Source organism: Podarcis tiliguerta (genome assembly GCF_965153285.1).
Source record: "Podarcis tiliguerta genome assembly, chromosome: 1".
Taxonomy (NCBI): Eukaryota; Metazoa; Chordata; class Lepidosauria; order Squamata; family Lacertidae; genus Podarcis; species Podarcis tiliguerta.
In genome coordinates this window covers 101,218,493-101,236,427 of record NC_139534.1, presented here as the reverse complement: position 1 = coordinate 101,236,427, position 17,935 = coordinate 101,218,493, and the positions used below count along the sequence as shown (strand labels likewise).

General features: G+C 41.8%; 1 protein-coding gene and 1 long non-coding RNA gene across 12 annotated transcripts in view; one reads left to right on the top strand and one right to left on the bottom strand.

Annotated features, from left to right (window-relative positions):
- Positions 1 to 17,935, bottom strand: part of NPAS3 (neuronal PAS domain protein 3) — a 604,332-nt gene that overhangs the window by 95,176 nt on the left and 491,221 nt on the right. The gene's annotated exons all lie outside the window — the stretch shown is intronic.
- Positions 9,949 to 14,980, top strand: LOC310683784. The gene is made up of 2 exons (XR_014514537.1): positions 9,949 to 10,081; positions 14,639 to 14,980. It is a non-coding gene; the product is annotated as an uncharacterized lncRNA (long non-coding RNA).

Here is a 17,935-nt window from a genome sequence, read left to right as displayed (position 1 = left end):
TTTTTATTTTTGCAAAGCCACATATTGTTTTTCTACTCAACAGAATGGCAGTTTGTGCAATTGTTGGTTTTAAAAATTTGTATCACCACACACATAGTTAGTAAACTCTGCCATCAAAACATCTTTCATAAATCATAATAAAACCACCAATGTATTGTACTGAGAGTTGGTGAACCTACTGGCTAAACAGAGAAAAGGCACAATTCTAGGCATGTCTACTCAGAAGTAAGCCTAATTGTGTTCAATCAAGATTACTTCTGGGGATTTATTTATTTAAAATATGTGTGAATATAATCTTAATCTCTAAACAATTCACAAAAGGATAAATTCAGAATAGCATGCATCATAAATAACACAGCAGTGTAGAGATAAGGTTGCACAGGATTGCAGTTTGAGCTAAAAATCAAGTCCCCACTCTGATATTCTCTTAGGCCAGCTATTCCCAATCATTCTCAGCCTCCCACCTGTATTCTGATAATTCTGATCTGCCTTACAGGGTTATTGTACAGATTTTAATAAAATAGTGAATGTAAACTGCTTTGAAGGTATTTTATTTTATATATTTGTTTATAGATATATGTGTTTGTATGTATGTATGTATGTATGTATATACCACTTGATTATAATAAAACCTTTATGTGGGTTACAATAAATATTCTAAACGTGCTATAAAAATACTAGTTTTCTGGCTTAGCTTGCCTGTTCTTGTTTGTGTGGATTTGAGCACCAAATAATACAAAGTATAAGTATAGTATTCTTTCTTAATTGCTTTCCTACGATTTGAATAAAAAAATTACCTACTAAAATACCACAATACAGTGATACCTCGGAAGTCGAACGGAATCCATTCCGGAACTCCATTTGACTTCCAAAATGTTTGGAAACCAAGCCACATAAGCCGCGTCAGACGTTTGGGTTCCAAAGAACGTCCGCAAACCAGAACACTCACTTTTGGGTTTGCGGCGTTCAGGAGCCAAAATGTTTGACTCGCAAGGCGTTCGGGATCCAAGGTACGACTGTACTGAATTTAATAGCAGCTAATGATGCTGGACCTGACAATGTCATTAAGAATAGAGGCATCATGCCACTCTTCTTACTTCAAAAGCAGACACTATTCCTCAAATCCGTGTCAGTGCCACCACCATAATACATGAAGACTCCTGCTGCATCAGCCCAAGGTCCCATCTAGTCCAGCATCCTGTTCTCATAGTGGCCAAACCTGGGCCTATAGAAAGCCAGCAAGCAGGACCAGAAGGCAACATAGCAAGCAACTGTTTATCAGCTCAGTTGCTGCCCATCTAATCCAATACTGTATTTGTAGTGGCTCTCATAAACAAATCTTCCCTATTGCCTGTTGCCCAATTCTTCTAAATGGGGAGGCCAAGGATTGAACCTCTGCCGCTGAGCTTTGGCCTTAAGAGGACTTAGTGGTAGCTTGCATCCTTTAAATTTGTGTTAGTAGCATCTATTCAGAAGCAAATTAAACACTCATCCCATCAGTTACTAAACCTAATAATTAGGGGGAAATCCAGGATGAAATACAACGGCAAATTTGGAAGAGTGCCAAACGGCAGAAATGAGGTCTTGAAGTCCCGAGAAGTTAAAATAGATTGTGCCACTTCAGATCTCAGCTGTGGTTCATATTTTCTGGATGCTCATCATGTAAGTTGAAACCAGAAAGACAGCTGAACCAGAAACTTCCTCCCTAGTGCTGTTTCTTCTCCTTCTTCTCTCAAATTTGGGTGAGTTAAGGTGACACACACTCTGGAATTCTAAAGTGGTCCTGTCTGCTCTACCACTTCATCTCAATCTTCTGCATTCACAGACCAGGACTCTGAGAATACCCTGCCAACAACAAATAACTGTTTCTCTTCCACTAGCTCTGTGGCGGGGTGTATGGAGCGTTTGGGCTCTTGTCGTCTGGGCAGCCCAGGACCTCCCTACTCACTGCCCAGGCTTGTGCCCCAGGGAGGCCACTTCAGTGCTTCTAACAGAGTATTTGTCTTCACCTCTGGATGTGTACTCCATTGTCTCTCAAGACAGACAGATGCCAACAACAAAAAGCTCTGCGGCTGCACACACACTATATATTTTAAAGCACATTTCAGGCACATTTTTCTGCTCAAAGAATTCTGGGCACGGTAGTTTTTTTAAAGAGTTGCTGGAAATTGTTGTTCTGTGAGTGGTAGCAGCGCCCATAATTATTTGATGGAAATGCGGTTTGAATGAATGTACTTAGCATTTTCTCTCTGATAACAATCAATGAGATGCACATTGGGAAGCTTATATTATTTATGCTTATTTAAACATTTAAACATACTTTTTCTTTTATTTATTTTTAAATGAAATTTATGAAAATAAAAGGAACCAATAAAAAGTACAACTAAATATGGACAATTGTGGTACTTTAATGCTGTCTGTGTTGTATATCACTATTCCTTCATTGAGCTCACAGTGACATGTATGGGTTACCCCATTTTATCCTCATAATAAGCCTTCAAAGTTGGCTAGGCCCTGGCAGTGACTAGCCCACAGCCTGCTGCATTCTGCACTAACTGAAGCTTCAGAACTTTCATTTTCAAAGCTGCTCCCCATCCCATATATATGTGGATATATATAGCACCCTAGGTTCCTTTAGAAGGGTGGGATATAATTTGAAATAATAATACATTAATCCAAATAGAAGCCAACCCTTTTCTGTCAGTGGTACCTTGGTTCTCGAACAGTTTAGTTGTTGAACAAATCGACTCCCAAATGGCGCAAACCGAGAAGTGTTCCAGTTTGCGAATGTTTTTCGGAAGCCAAATGTCCGATGCGGCTTCCACTTGAGCGCAGGAAGCTCCTGCAGCCAATCGGAAGCCGCACCTTGGTTTTCGAACGGTTTCGGGAGTCGAACGGATTAAGTTCGAGAACCAAGGTACCACTGTACTGGATGGGGTGTGTATTGAAGCACTGAGGTGAAGAAAGGGGTGGATGTTAGGCTGAGGATATATGACTCCCATATATCTAGTTTATTTTTCTGCAGCCTCACCTCATGTGCCATTTGCATCTCTTCCAGGAGAAATCGTCCCGACTCTGCTCTTGTTGCTTCAAATATGCTGCAACACATGTGATCTACTGCAAAACATCTGGGGCTCTACCTCTGAAGTGCTTGGCAATTTCAATTAGTTCATAAACCACTGTTTTTACAGAATCATAGACTTGGGAAGGTCATCTTCTAGTCCAACCCCCTGCAATACAGGAGTTTTTTGCCCAACGTGGGGATCAAACCCACAACCCTGAGATTAAGAGTCTCGTGCTCTATTGACTGAGCTATGCCACCTGGGTTGATGTGGCACAAGACATCTTGATCATATCATCCCATTAAGTCTTCAGCAACACTGGCTACCAATTTGCTCCCATGCTCAGTTTAAAGGCCTTAACCTCTAAACTTGGAGTCAAGATACCTAGTAGGGCTGCCTCTTTCCATGAGTCCACCTGGCCCACAAAAAGTGAGGCCCTGTTTGTTGTCTGTCCTTGTCCGTCCCCCAAAATGTGAAATTTTGGCAGGGATGCAGCAGTTGGATAGGAATGCCCTCCCCAGGATTGTCTGTACCAGGGGTGGGCACCTAAGGCCCGCCTTCTCAATCTGGCCCGTGGACGGTCCAGGAATCAGCGTGTTTTTACATGAGTAGAATGTGTCCTTTTATTTAAAATGCATCTCTGGGTTATTTGTGGGGCCTGCCTGGTGTTTTTACATGAGTAGAATGTGTGCATTTATTTAAAATGCATCTCTGGGTTATTTGTGGGGCATAGGAATTCGTTCATATATTCCCCCCCCCCCCAAAATATATAGTCCAGCCCACCATATGGTCTGAGGGATGGTGGACTGGCCCATGGCTGAAAAAGGTTGCTGACCCCTGGCTCTGTACCCTTGTCTCTGTTGGCCAGATGTTTTGTTGTTGTTGTTCCCGAAAATTTTCTTTTGGTTGCTTTACATTTTCCATTGGGCTGTAAGATATTGTGAAAGTTACTAAAAATTGTATTATAAACCAACTTCACGCCCTCGATAAAATGGTGGGATATAAATGTTTTAATAAATATATAAAAGGAGGGTGGTGGAAACATGTAGTTTAAAACCATTTATGGTGATATAGAAGCAGCAGTTTGAAGTCTGAATGGGCACAGTGGGTATTGTTTTGATTTGTTGCCAATCACTATGCAAATGTAATATAAATACAACTGTGCACTAAGGCCATGCGGGCAAGTGGGCTTCACAGTTGACAGAGTTAATAACCCAGAGCAAGCACACACCAAATTGACTGTTGCAATATTTTATGGAAAGAATTTTGACTGAAACACAATAGCGAGACACTGTCAGATAATTTAGTGAAGTGCTGAACTGCGTTTCCGCACAAAGCAAGAGTGACTTTTTAATATTCACTAATTCCCAAACAAATAATAATGATCAAGAAATATTAAAATAAGCATTTTATTAGTTTCATTTCATTTCTTAATTACTCAAATTCAGTTTACCAAATTATTGCAGTGTGAAATGCTTAGAGGCGATGCTTACCATTAACAGGATTATTTACATGTAATCCCTCCCTCCCAAGGGGTATGAATGAACCGATCATTTGTGAATCCTGATTTAGGCTCTGAAACAATACCAGATGAATGAAATGTAGTTGTTGATGGAAGAGTAATATAATATGAAGCCATGATTTAGCAGTAAAATTAAACAGACTCCAGTACTTTATATGTGAACTTTTTTTTTTTTAAAGCATGTAGACGAACCTAAATGGAACTGCTTGCAAAATTGTTCATTTTATAAGAATATTTGCAGTTGAAATATAACTTAAAATAAAAACTTTTGGTTCTAAGCACAACCCCAAATTTACTCACACTGAAGGCCATTTTTACTTTTTCAATTGGCTTGATTGAGATGAACAATGTGTTTTTTATCCATCATGCTTTCTTCTGAATTTTAACCAGTTTTAACCAGTAGGAAAGCTAATTGCTAAGCTAAAAGCAAAATGAGATAAGGAGTACAGCGCCATATTAAGGATCTCATGAAACAACAGTCAATGAAACTAAATTTATTTATTTATTTATTCATTCATTCAAAAGTTATATGCTTCTTATATTCATCCAAACAAGTGGGATGTGGTTTTGCCTTAAATTGCCTTTTCCTTTAATTAGTTTTGTAGGGTGGATGTAATTCTCTACACCTGAGCAAAGAGAATCAGACTGTAGTACAGGCTTCCTCAACCTCGGCCCTCCAGACGTTTTGAGACTACAATTCCCATCATCCCTGACCACTGGTCCTGCTAGCTAGGGATCATGGGAGTTGTAGGCCAAAAACATCTGGAGGGCCGAGGTTGAGGAAGCCTGCTGTAGTATGTAAGCAAGTGAGATAAGAGAAGGACAAGGCAATAAGGGGGTGAAATGAGCTTCTGTACAGTGGTACCTCGGGTTAAGTACTTAATTCAATCCGGAGGTCCGTTCTTAACCTGAAACTGTTCTTAACCTGAAGCACCACTTTAGCTAATGGGGCCTCCCGCTGCTGCCACGCAGCTGGAGCACGATTTCTGTTCTCATCCTGAAGCAAAGTTCTTAACCTGAAGCACTATTTCTGGGTTAGCGGAGTCTGTAACCTGAAGTGTATGTAACCTGAGGTACCACTGTATAGCATTTGTTTTTGTTGCTGTTGATGGTGGTCCTTTACTTCTCTAAGCCATTTGCCTTGATCTCTCATGGCCTGTTTTGCTGAAAGATTTGCTATGGGGATGCAATAAAAAACATCACTGTGTTGACCATGCCAATATTGGACATTGGTGCAGCTCTGAGGTCCCAATTCTTGTGCAAAAATATATGACAATCGTTGGGGTCTGATAAACATTTGCTGAGGAGAAGCACTGTGGTGGATTCTCAAATTGCTGTGGCCTTTTAGAAAGTGCTGTGAAGAAAAGAGGGATTACAACAGCCCTTCCACAGGAATGCATCAGATAATTTATAAGTCATGTGGATGAAAGTATTTAAAATTATATCCCATATACAAAACTTCCAAACCAGGAGGGAGGCTAAGCAAGAAGTGAGGAAAAGTTAAGTTGGGATCACTTTCATATAAAAACCGAATGTTACTGAATGCTGAACTAGCTCTTGCTGTGAGGAGAAAAATGGAAGCTTTGAAATTTTTGACGGAGAATAAATGACTGCATAAGTGTGTGACACTAGAAGTGCTGTGTAAAGCTGTAAAAGAAAGTTAAGCCGAATTATGCACCTGCAGTAGTAGAATAAAACAACACTAATATCACCCGCAAGCTGAGTGCAGATTGTTGTTGTTATTATTATTATTATCTATTAAATTTGTATACCACGCTTCACCCGCAGATCTCAGGGCAGTTAAACAGATAATAAATAAATAGATTAAAAATCAAAACCATCCATAAACTTGGCTGCTATTAATGACTACACAGAAATATTATCAATGCAGATTTAACAATAGTAACATGGGCAATACTTTTGCTACATCTGGAATCACTGAGTTCTGGAAAGTGGGAGGCATAAAACAAAGCCCAATATTAATTGGTACAACATACTTCTGTATGAAATGGCCGGCTAATAAAGCTGATGTCTCTTCCACTCTCCCTATTTAACTCTCAAATTCAAAGATGCATCTAAAGTCTACTTTAGATTAAGATTAAATTAGACTTTTTGTAATGAGAGCAGAACAATTAGGGGGGGAAATACTTCATAATCCATAAAAATATAGCTATGAAAAAATGCACGGATAATCAGTTCCTGTGCAGCATACCTCATGTAGCCTAACCACAAAAATATCTCACCTCATCCTTTTATTTGTATGTTGCCTTTCCATAGTTAAAATCATGCTGAAGGCAGTTTACAGAATTAAAAATATCGCATAATTACAAACATAACAAAAGTAGTCATGAACAATAAATAAAACAACAAAAATACACAACCAAATTAAAGTTTCCCCATAAATCATAGTAAGTGCTAAAATAAAGATGCATAAGATTACTACCAATAACAGCAACAACTTCCTTCACACACCCCCATCAAAACCCCAGCCCAACAATCTGTCCAGCTCCCTCAGCTTTTGTAGTTGGAGTCAGTCAGCACCCTGCCCTCCCAGGCCAGCTGGAAAAAAGGCTCTCAAAGGCAGGGACGCAGTTCTTCCAGGACTCACAGCCAAGATGGTCAGTAGAGAACATTATGTGACAGATTAGAGTATTATTCCAGCATCTCTTAACAGATATATACACTTTCCTGGAATTATAAATATCTTAATACCATCTTTTTAACTTCTTAGTCACTGCATACTGAATATTGATTGTTAATACAGAACTGCGATGCTCTGTGGATATGAAGCCCTTGTGTCAAATCTGAGTGAAAGGGAAATTTCTAAATCACAGCAGGATTAGGGCTGCTGGAGAAGGAAGCGCAGAGATCGCAGATGGAGGCTGCCAAAGAGAAAGAGAAAAGGAACTTGAGCAGCGAGTCACATCTAAGTAAGTAGCTTGTAGGGATGGAAGGGTGAAATAGAGGGCGGACAGGAGGACAGTGTTACATTTAAGGTGACCATGTGCCCTAACTTAGAGAGGACAGTGCTCTCTGTTTTAAGGTGTCGTCTCTTTGAAGGGCTGGCCAGTCCAAGTGTAGTTTAAAGAACCATAAGAAGGGGGAGCAGAAACTTTGAAGTTACTTGTCAACACTTAGCACCTTGATAACCGGCTACACTCTCCACTGCAGTGAGATGTGTTGTATGTGTATTGGAACTATCTTTCTGATTTCTAAAGATGAATCTACACATACACTTGCTCTCTTTTTTGGTGATACACACGTGACTACCCTAGCTGTTTTCAAAGAGTCAAGTTGCTCAGAATGAAAAGCAAAGGTAGGTTCTAAAGGCTGAGTGCCATATCATTGTTCCAAGGTTTGAATTGTGCGGCTGGGGAGGAAAGTGGAGGCTCTTAATGAAATACACAAGTGCTATTCCTGACTCATCCCAATTTTGGCCAAACCATGCCTTAAAAGGTGTTAAGAATATCAACACCAAGGGCTAGTATACCCTACCCTCCCAACATTCCTCAGATGCTGGCCTGGGCTTTCAGGTGCAGCTTCTTCTGTTCCAGGTGGCTATGGCAGGAGACCAGCTCCACCTTCAGCACAGCTACTTTCTCCCACAGGATCACAACCTTGGAACCCAGCAGTCCCAGGGCTTTGGCCATCCTTCAGCTTTCATCACCTCCCCATGCCTCCTCCTCCTCCGAGACCAGAGCAGGGACACAAACTCAGCAGCAGAACGAAGCAAGCTGGAGCCAAGCGACCGTAATGGCCTCATGGACAGGCCCCACCCACTTTGCTTTATGGGAGACCGGCCAATTGAGGAGAGGGGAAATGGCGAAAGACTTTCTTAGGGGCATTGAGGTGACTTGGATCTTGTTTTCATAAAAACAGGAAGTGCCAGAGGCATAAATCTAAGAAATGTTGTAGAGGGATGCACAGATCTGAACTTTCAGTAACATGTTGAAACTCTGTACTGAAGGGAAGACCTCTTGGGAATTCGGGACTCTTGAGTGACAAAGTAAGAAGCTGTAGTGGCAAAGGGTTTTGGTGACAGTCCCGGCATTTTTGGGGCAGTTGGAGACTACGGTATGCCAGGCCCCCTGCAATTTGAGAAGTAATCAGTTGCTTCTCTTATTTGACAAACTGCTGACACAGGTGTACTGTGTTTACAATCTCGCGTTCTAGACAACTTCTTTCGGTGGCACCCAAAGGTGACAGGTGGCTTGCTTCATGTACCTACAGCACTCTCTTTGACTCAGCTGCTCAGCTGTGCATGGAGTATGGCACTGGAGTTTGGTTGCCATAGCACCTTACAGATCAAGCCAGATATAGCCAGTAGCAGCCAGTGGCACTGCATTGCCCTCCTGACTTCCCAACACTGCATGCCACTGCCAGTTACTGAGAGGGGGAGAACGAAAGGAAGCAGGGAGCTTGTGCAGCACAGCAGAGAAGCCAGTCTGATGCTCTCAATGCTGTGCCCATTCCAGGCCACACGTCCTACTGTACTACCCCTCTCCCTCTTGGTAACCAGTAGTTACACACAGTGTTGGGAAGTCAGGAGAGCAGCACAGTTCCGCCAGCCAAGATGCCTATGGGAAGGCCTCAAGTAGGACTTGAATGCACCGTACTCCTCCCACCTGAGATTTCCAGCAGCTGGTATTCAGAGTTATTCAGCAGCCACTGACAGCCTTATTCTCCCATTTTGGCCCAGGTAGCTGAGCTTTCAAACCACCCAGGAACCAGAGCATTAAAATGCATCCACACGAGAAGTTGTTTGGAAATAGGATAGATGTGATGACATATGAAAGGCTGACAAATGATCTGATGTGCCTGTGTAGTGCTCACAGCTCATATACGATTGCTGTAATCACAGTTTTAAATTAAATTATTAAGCATCAAACTCAGATTAATTGACTTCAGATCTGGGATTTGAATTTGTCAAGCTGAGCAGACATCGCTTGATTTTGTATCACAGTTATCCCAATTATAAATCATCACCCCCTTTGCCGGCAACTCACTGCAGCCCACTTTCAGCAGTGCGAACACACTTGTCGTAACTCTCGTCTTGCATTCAAAATGGACATTTGGGAAAGGAAATATGTGCTGGCTTATGTTGCGATGCCACACAGACTAGCAAACACAAACCTATTTGAGGAAGCAGACTTTTTCGCTTTTATATTTTACACCCTATTTTTCATCCCCCCCCCTTTTCTTTAAAAATGACTTGGTGTGAATGATGAGAGAGCTGAGAATAACAGAGGGCAGCTGAGCATTTGGAAGGCAGTTGCAGTTCTACATACAACCTAATTGTGTCACCGTGAGGATGGGGTTCCATTCAGAACCCGAGCAATGTAGAGTTTTACTCAGAGTCTGCTGCAAACAAGAGCTGTATAGTGGTATCTGGAATATTCTACAGTACTTCTGTCTAGCTGGCTGGATGCTAGAGCACTGAAGCATAGATTAATGACATTAGAGATGACTTGTGATGTTTCCTTTTGAGGTCCCATAGGTATCTGTTTATTTCCAGAAATATATACATTAAGCATTACTTTTAATAGTTGTGCAGGGGAAGGGAGGGGGAACTGTAGCAATAATTTTGTTGTTAGAACAAGATTGGTAATGTGGGATAACTACAGTATGTACAGTAACTAGCACCTGGTATTTCCTCCTTTGTTGAAGTCTAAGACTAATCAACACATGGATCAGTACTGGTATACATAACAACAGCACAATCTTGCGCATATTTGCTCAGTAGATACCTACTAACTACACTGGGGCTATCCTGCCTTGTGAGTGGTTGAAGCTTGCAGTCTTAATACACAACTAAATACGTTGCTGTAAGTTGCACTGCTATTACTCTCAGAAAGAGTTTTATTCATACTTTTCAATAAGGAGTCTTTTTAGAACAATCACAATAAGGAATGTCAACTTATATTGTGATCTGACAGAGTTTGAAATGTTAATTAATAAACATTTCAATGCTATTTGGCAGGGCTGGGGGGAGAGAAATGCTTTATTAAAATACTTTATTATATGCTTACGACAATAAACTTAATGTAATAGGGTTTAATGTTTTATAAGTGCTAGCTCATTGGCATTTTATTAATTTCGATGGTGTTTTGCAAGCTGCTCTAAGAGGGTTTGATCTGGAAACACAGCCTCTGCATATTTTAAATGACTAAATGTTAGGGAGGGTAGAGAAATGGAGCACCAGTCAGAATCACACATAGGGTCACTGCCCTTTTTGCTCTATCTCTAGTGCACAAGGATATTAGCTTATAGGTGTATCGTCCAGAAATGCTATTCTTTACAAGTTGTTGTTGTTGATGATGATGATCAAAATAATATTCACACTTTATTCATGGATTCGAGAAACAGTTCATAACTTCAGGATAACACTCCTGGACTATGCCTATTTCAAAAGGTACACATGGGATTGTATGACTGAGTGTTTCTCCATGTGGGAACAGTGCTTGGGCATGGAAGAACTCTGCCGGGATGTAATAATCCTCTCCCCAAAACCCAATAATACCACTATCCAGGTGGTATGTGGGCAATACTGAATATTTACAAAGGCTTGCAACAAAAGCTGGGACCCAAAATATAGGTAAAGGTAAAGGTACCCCTGCCCGTACGGGCCAGTCGTGACTGACTCTGGGGTTGCGCGCCCATCTCGCTTAAGAGGCCGGGGGCCAGCGCTGTCCGAAGACACTTCCGGGTCACGTGGCCAGCGTGACGAAGCTGCTCTGGCGAGCCTGCACCAGCGCAGCACATGGAAACGCCGTTTACCTTCCCACTAGGAAGCGGTACCTATTTATCTACTTGAACTTAAGGGTGCTTTCGAACTGCTAGGTGGGCAGGAGCTGGGACCGATCGACGGGAGCTCACCGCCGACCATGCGATCGGCAAGTCCTAGGCACTGAGGTTTTACCCACAGCGCCACGTGTCATTCAGTCCAATTTATCCGATGCATGAAGTGTTGAGTTGCAAGTATGTGAGAATGTGTGTGTGCATATAGTTTGGGGAAAATTGTAAAGAGTGAGGTCATCAGAAAATGAGATATGGAAAAGCATAGTTTATGAAAATGACTAATAGTGAGCATTGACAAAAAGCAGGTTTTGGTAACACAGACATCCTGGCATTAAGTTAGCCAATGAACATATGCAGTGTGATAAAAAAAATCATTTGTCCTGATTCAGCCCACAAGTGATAGCACTGAACCTCTTGATGAATCATAATTCAGCATTTTCAGGTAGCAGTCTCCCTTTGTTCCAATATGGCATTGGCCACTTTAAAGCAAGTTACAGAGGGCTGCAGGAGACTGAAGTGCTCCCCCACTGGTTTTTATACACAGTGCTGCCATTTCTGATGTACAGAAACTGACTTGATTTGTCCTATGTAGAATACAAAAGGGCATCATTGGCAGTTATCAAATATTACAGTGGAAGGTGAACAATTAAAAGAACCTTAACATTATGAATAATATTACTAGTATTCACTTTATGGAAACAATGGTGCATCTACATAATGGATATATTGGAACCCACTGACCACTATACATTCTTGCATGCTTCTAACTTCCACTCGGAATACAGTGCAAAATCCTACAAAACAGCCTCATATATTCACATTTAACCAGTGAGTCTAAGATTCACAGCTCACAACTAAAGAATATACATCAAGTTGTTCTCAAATCCCAGCCAACTAAATGAAAAACAAAGCAGAATGTAACTACAAAATCAGATTGGGATTCAGGAATAATCTTATGTAGGACAGACCTAGAAGAGAAAACAAGACGGCCATTTGTTGTCGTCTAATTCCCAGCTGAAACTACTCAAACATTTCACCATTGATCTATAGTCCATCTTAGACACTTGTCTCTCGCAGACCATGGGTAGCAGGCCAATATGTGCCAACAGAAATGTGGCAGATGCCAGGTCTGTCCCCATGACTCCTCTGACAACACTATGTTGGAATCTAATGTCAATCATAACATCAGTGGGTCACAATGCAGTTATTACAGCCTATACTTTTCTGCCTTTAACTTCCTTCTGACTTCACTGTTTACAGTTCCCCTATTCTCTCAACTCCGGAAAACACCTCATGCATCTGATGGTGTAGCCTGTACTCCATGAAAGCTTACGCCGTAATAAATTTGTTAGGCCGTATCCAGTGTTAACCAGTGTAATCTCATGGAAATCTATTATTTCACTGAATTACATCCATTGATTTTGATGTGTCTGAGAACGACTTCATTCACTATCACCCTTAGTCTTTAAGGCAGGGTTGGAGGACCTATGGCCTTCCCCATGTTACTAGTCTTCAGCTCCCATCATCCCTGATCATTGGACATGCTAGCCAGGCTGATGGGAGCTGAAGACCAACAATGCTGGGAGGGCCACAGGTTCTACCTCCCTGCTTTAAGGCATCACAAGGGGTTTTTTAACTGAAAAAGTAATGGATACTGTCTGACTACGCATGCTTTCCCAAGGAACAGCAAGTAATGTTTAACAGTAGACATGGCAGTTTAAACACATGTAGCTGCATTTAAGGAGTTCTTGAATTATGATGCAAGTTCTTCAGCTGCTATTGCTGTGTAAATACATGGAATGACATACCAATGCTGCCCAGTTCCAACATTTCAGCTAAGCCTGCGCGCTGTGTAATTGCTCGCAACCCATTAAGCTTGATATGTTCTGTAGACTCCCATCTTTTACCTGATGCATTTATTCTGCATAGGATACCTCAAAGAGAACATATCTGATTCAGTAAAAGGCAAATAAAATTTAAACCATGCAAGCAGGATATGCTTTCAGGAAATCTCTGTATACAGGAAATATCTGAATGGGGGTCTTTTTTGCTGGCAATGATCCAGCGCTCAGAGAATGAATATAAGGATGTTCACAAATAGTGTTGATGCTTGACTGATTTCTTATGTTTGACCAGCTCGTTTTCTAGCTTTCATCTGCAGATATTATAACTCCCCCCCCCAAAAAAAAATCTACCACAATTCTCATTTGCTTCACAAGGCAACAGAAAAGCAAAACTAGTACCAAAAAGGTGAAAATGCATTATGCCTAAAATTGGATTAAAAGCAAATCAAAATCCAACTGTGAATTTATCATTTCAATGAATTTCAATGCATGGTTTAAAATCTGTTCAAAATCTATTTGAAAATGAATATGTAATAATATAGACATACCTCTTTTTATAAAGCTAGCATTGTTGGATGTGTTCTGTGCATTATAATTCATGAACAGAGTAGATGACTATTTGAGAAGTATTAAAATGAGCTGACTTTTCAATACAGGTATCTTGACAATAAGTTTTTTTTTCTATTCTTGGCAATTCAGAAACGTAGACAATTGTGCTGGAAAAATAATATGTATTGTAATATTCATTGTACAGTAGAAGTATAGTAAGTGGCAATTCTGGACATTACAAGAGACACAAGGATTATTTTCTGTGATTGCACAGAGAATGCTTGGATTTCTTGTGAAGCTTTTGCATTGGAAATGAGATTCATCAGTCTGAACAGGGCAGGGTTAGAGCCCTTAGCAACATGCTTATTTTGTAGAAGGTCACTCAATAATAACTTCCTCTGCCCTCCAAGCTTATTAAGACTGACTGGCATATATTAATGAAAACACCTGATTCTCCAACCATAAAACCCAGACAAAGACTTTATTTTAATATTAAGGAAGGAACCCTTAATTAGCAGGGTTTCAAAAATGTCAGCTTCTTCTATTAGCTGTTCTGGTCCATCAAAGCTATAATCCCTACTGTCAAACTTCATCACATGATAGACAGTTTGCTGGCTCTCTCTCTCTTTTTTTAACAACTCTGATCATACTGACTGAAGCTTCTCTTATTTTGCTATCACATTTAACAACTTTGCATGCATTTCCATGTTGCATTGCTGATTTTACTCCTCTTTTCAAAGTCCACTTGTGTCAGCTAAAAAGGAGACGAATCTGAAGAAACACAAAATATTACAAGCTGATACACAGACACATAATTAAGGGCTTTCTGGAAGACTTATTCATAATATTGATTCTTTTTCCAGGGGCATGCAAATGTGGTTCTGCGAAAACGTGAAGGAAAAACAAGGGTTCACAGATGAATTTCCATCTCAGACAAGTTACAGAAAAGAAAGAACAAATGTTTGAAATGTATCTCTAAGGCTCGGGGAAAAAATGCACCGCATTCATTGTTAGTCAGCCTCACTGCTAAAATGATCTAGTCAATTGAGAGCTGAAAGCAGTGCTCCTTAAAGCAAGACAGAAGAACTGCATCAAGTGGATATTTATTAAGTATTTACATACACAGCCTTGCATCCTGGTGCTTTTTCCAAAATCAAAGCTTTAGAGAAAGAAGAAAACAATACAAAATAAAGCAATGAACTGGATCCAAAGGTTGGGATTAGTTTAAAGCAGGGACGTAGGAAGGGGGGGGTGCAGGGGATGCGATCTGCCCCGGGTGTCATCCCTTTGGGGGTGACAAAATTGCACATCGCAGGGGCAGCACTTACCTTGCGGCCTGGCCTGCAGTGCGCCTGAGCCACGCATCTCTCTTGGGAGTGATGCGGTGGCTTGGGGCCCCAAACTGCCTGAAATGGCAGCATGGGGCTTGTCTCCACCTGGCAGACTCCATGGGCAGCTCGCCACGCCACTGGCTCCCGGTGGAGTACAAGGTCAGGCTTAAGGTGCTGGTTTTGACCTTTAAAGCCCTATGCGGCCTAGGACCCACGTACCTACGGGACCACCTCTCTTGGTATGCCCTGTGGAGGACCTTAAGGTCGACAAATAACAATACTTAGGAGGTCCCGCTGTAGTGATGTATGGAAGTGAGAGCTGGACCATAAAGAAGGCTGATCAACGAAGAATTGATGCCTTTGAATTATGGTGCTGGAGGAGACTCTTGAGAGTCCCACGGACTGCAAGAAGATCAAATGTATCCATTCTTAAGGAAATCAGCCCTGAGTGCTCACTGGAAGGACAGATCCTGAAGCTGAGGCTCCAATACTTTGGCCACCTCATAAAAAGAGAAGACTCCTTGGAAAAGACCCTGATGTTGGGAGATGGAGGGCACAAGAAGAAGGGGACGACAGAGGACAAGATGGTTGGACAGTGTTCTCGAAGCTACAAACATGAATCTGACCAAACTGCGGGAGGCAGTGGAAGACAGGAGTGCCTGGCGTGCTCTGGTCCATGGGGTCACGAAGAGTCGGACACGACTAAAGAACTAAACAACAACAGGAGGTCCCGAGCCTCAAGGAGGTTAGATTGGTTTCAACTAGGGGCAGGGCCTTTTCAGCACTGGCCCCAACGTGGAACACTCTGTCACAAGAGACTAGGGCCCTGCGGGACTTGACATCTTTCCGCAGGGCCTGCAAGACAGAGCTGTTCCGCCTGGCCTTTGGTTTGGACTTTGTCTGACCCTTATGGTCTTGATTTATCAGCTACTTTAAAATGAGGCTGCATTTTAAATTGCATTTTAACCTGTATTTTAAATTGGTGTTGTCCCCCCCCCCCTTTCCCCCTATTGTGTTTTTACTGTGATTTTATTGGTGTTAGCCATCCTGAGCCTGGTTCTGGCCGGGGAGGGCGGGGTATAAATAATTATTATTATTATTATTATTATTATTATTATTATTATTATTATTATTAGTGGGCAGCTCACTGTGTCATTCCCGTGCGTGGATCACCGCCAGAGCAGCTAGCTACGCCCCTTGTTTAAAGTTTTTGTCACACAAGGTTCCTCCATCCAGGTCTGATCTATTCTCACTCCCTGCTGCAACCCTCTTTGAAACTGCCCATGCTATTCAGAAGGTCCTCTATGAAGGCTTTGGGGCTTTGTGCAGTGGCAGAAACTAAAGAAGGAGTGAGGTAATGATAGGGTCGGCCAGGACATTTTGCTGATGTAGGCCGCCCACCCTGCCGATCCGGGCTCCCTCTCTGCACCCACCATGTCTGCTACCACAATTGCACCCTCGCCCACAGTTGCACCCATGTTACTGCCACAACACAGTGTCGAGGGACCAGCATTAATGGCGACTGTGGCAGTGGTGGCATGGGTGAAGCTGTGGCAGGGCTGGCAGTTGCACAATGGGACTGGCAACAGTGCAACAGGGGGTGAGGCAGGGGTCAGATCTGCTGCCTGAGGTAAATTGTTTCGCTTCGCCTCATGGAAGCGCCGGCCTTGGGTAATGATCAGTTGTGCAAGTGGCCTTCCACTCATGCAACCTTTGAATTCAACTCCATATGCTTTATCTATTCATTCACTCAAAATTTGCTTTTCACCACATAGGTCTCAAAGTGGCCTACAACAATTAAATACATAATAGAGATACAATTTAAACTTCCAAAATATAAAACCTCAAGAATTTTAAAGCTTAAAAAAATAAAAATGTAAAACACCTGAGAAGCGTTCAGGGTGCAAAGGTCTCCTGAAATAAAACAGTTTTGCCAAAACAACTGAAACTAAACAGGAATGGTGCCTATCTAATTCTTTTGGGAGGGAGTTCCACAGTGCCTGCAACACTGAAGGTACTTCTCATTGGCATGAATTATGATTCTGTCCCAAAGTGGATTCCCAGCTGATGAAGCATTAAGGTCTCAGTAACAGGGTGCCAAGGTAACATCTGAATTAGCTGTGCAAGTTTGGTAGCAGTCTGAGGAGGCAAGACAGACTGCTATCCTTACCCCTCTTTTGGTCTAACAGATCTCAAGTTCCCAAGTAAAGAAACTCAGTAAATAACAGTAAAGACATATACAGGTAGAAAGCCCCAAGAGGGTGTGGGGGCTAGTTATTGTATTGCTCAAAATGTCACATTTATGACACCAAGGCTCTTAGCAGTGGAGGCTAAGAGGGCAAGTAGGGCGCTGTCCCACCAACCTCAGTTTGCTCTCAGCCAGTTCACACCTGCCTGCTTTTCTAACTTACAGCCAGTCCAGGTTGGTAGCACTGCCTGTCAGCTTTCTCCTCCTTAAGTTTCTGCTCCTTCCTATATGCAGCAATATGGATCTTGCTCTCCGTAAAGAAACAAAATTGTCTCGTATTTGCAGATCAGCTGCAGAAAACTTACCTCAATTTAGTAATGGCATGTGGTAGATAACGGGTGCCGATAATGAAACAGTATTAAGTGCTATCAGCAAAAAGTTGATCTTGTGAAGTAGGAAGAAATGAACACTGATTTTTTAGACGTGAGAGAGGAAAACAGATGAAGAAGGATGGGGCAGGGTTTTAGTAGCTGTGGCACAAAAAGCTGCTTTTCACTACAACAAATAATGTGTCAATGAAGGTAAGGGAAGCAGCCTCAGCCCTCCTTAATTCACTCATTTGTTGGCAGAAATTTGCTCCA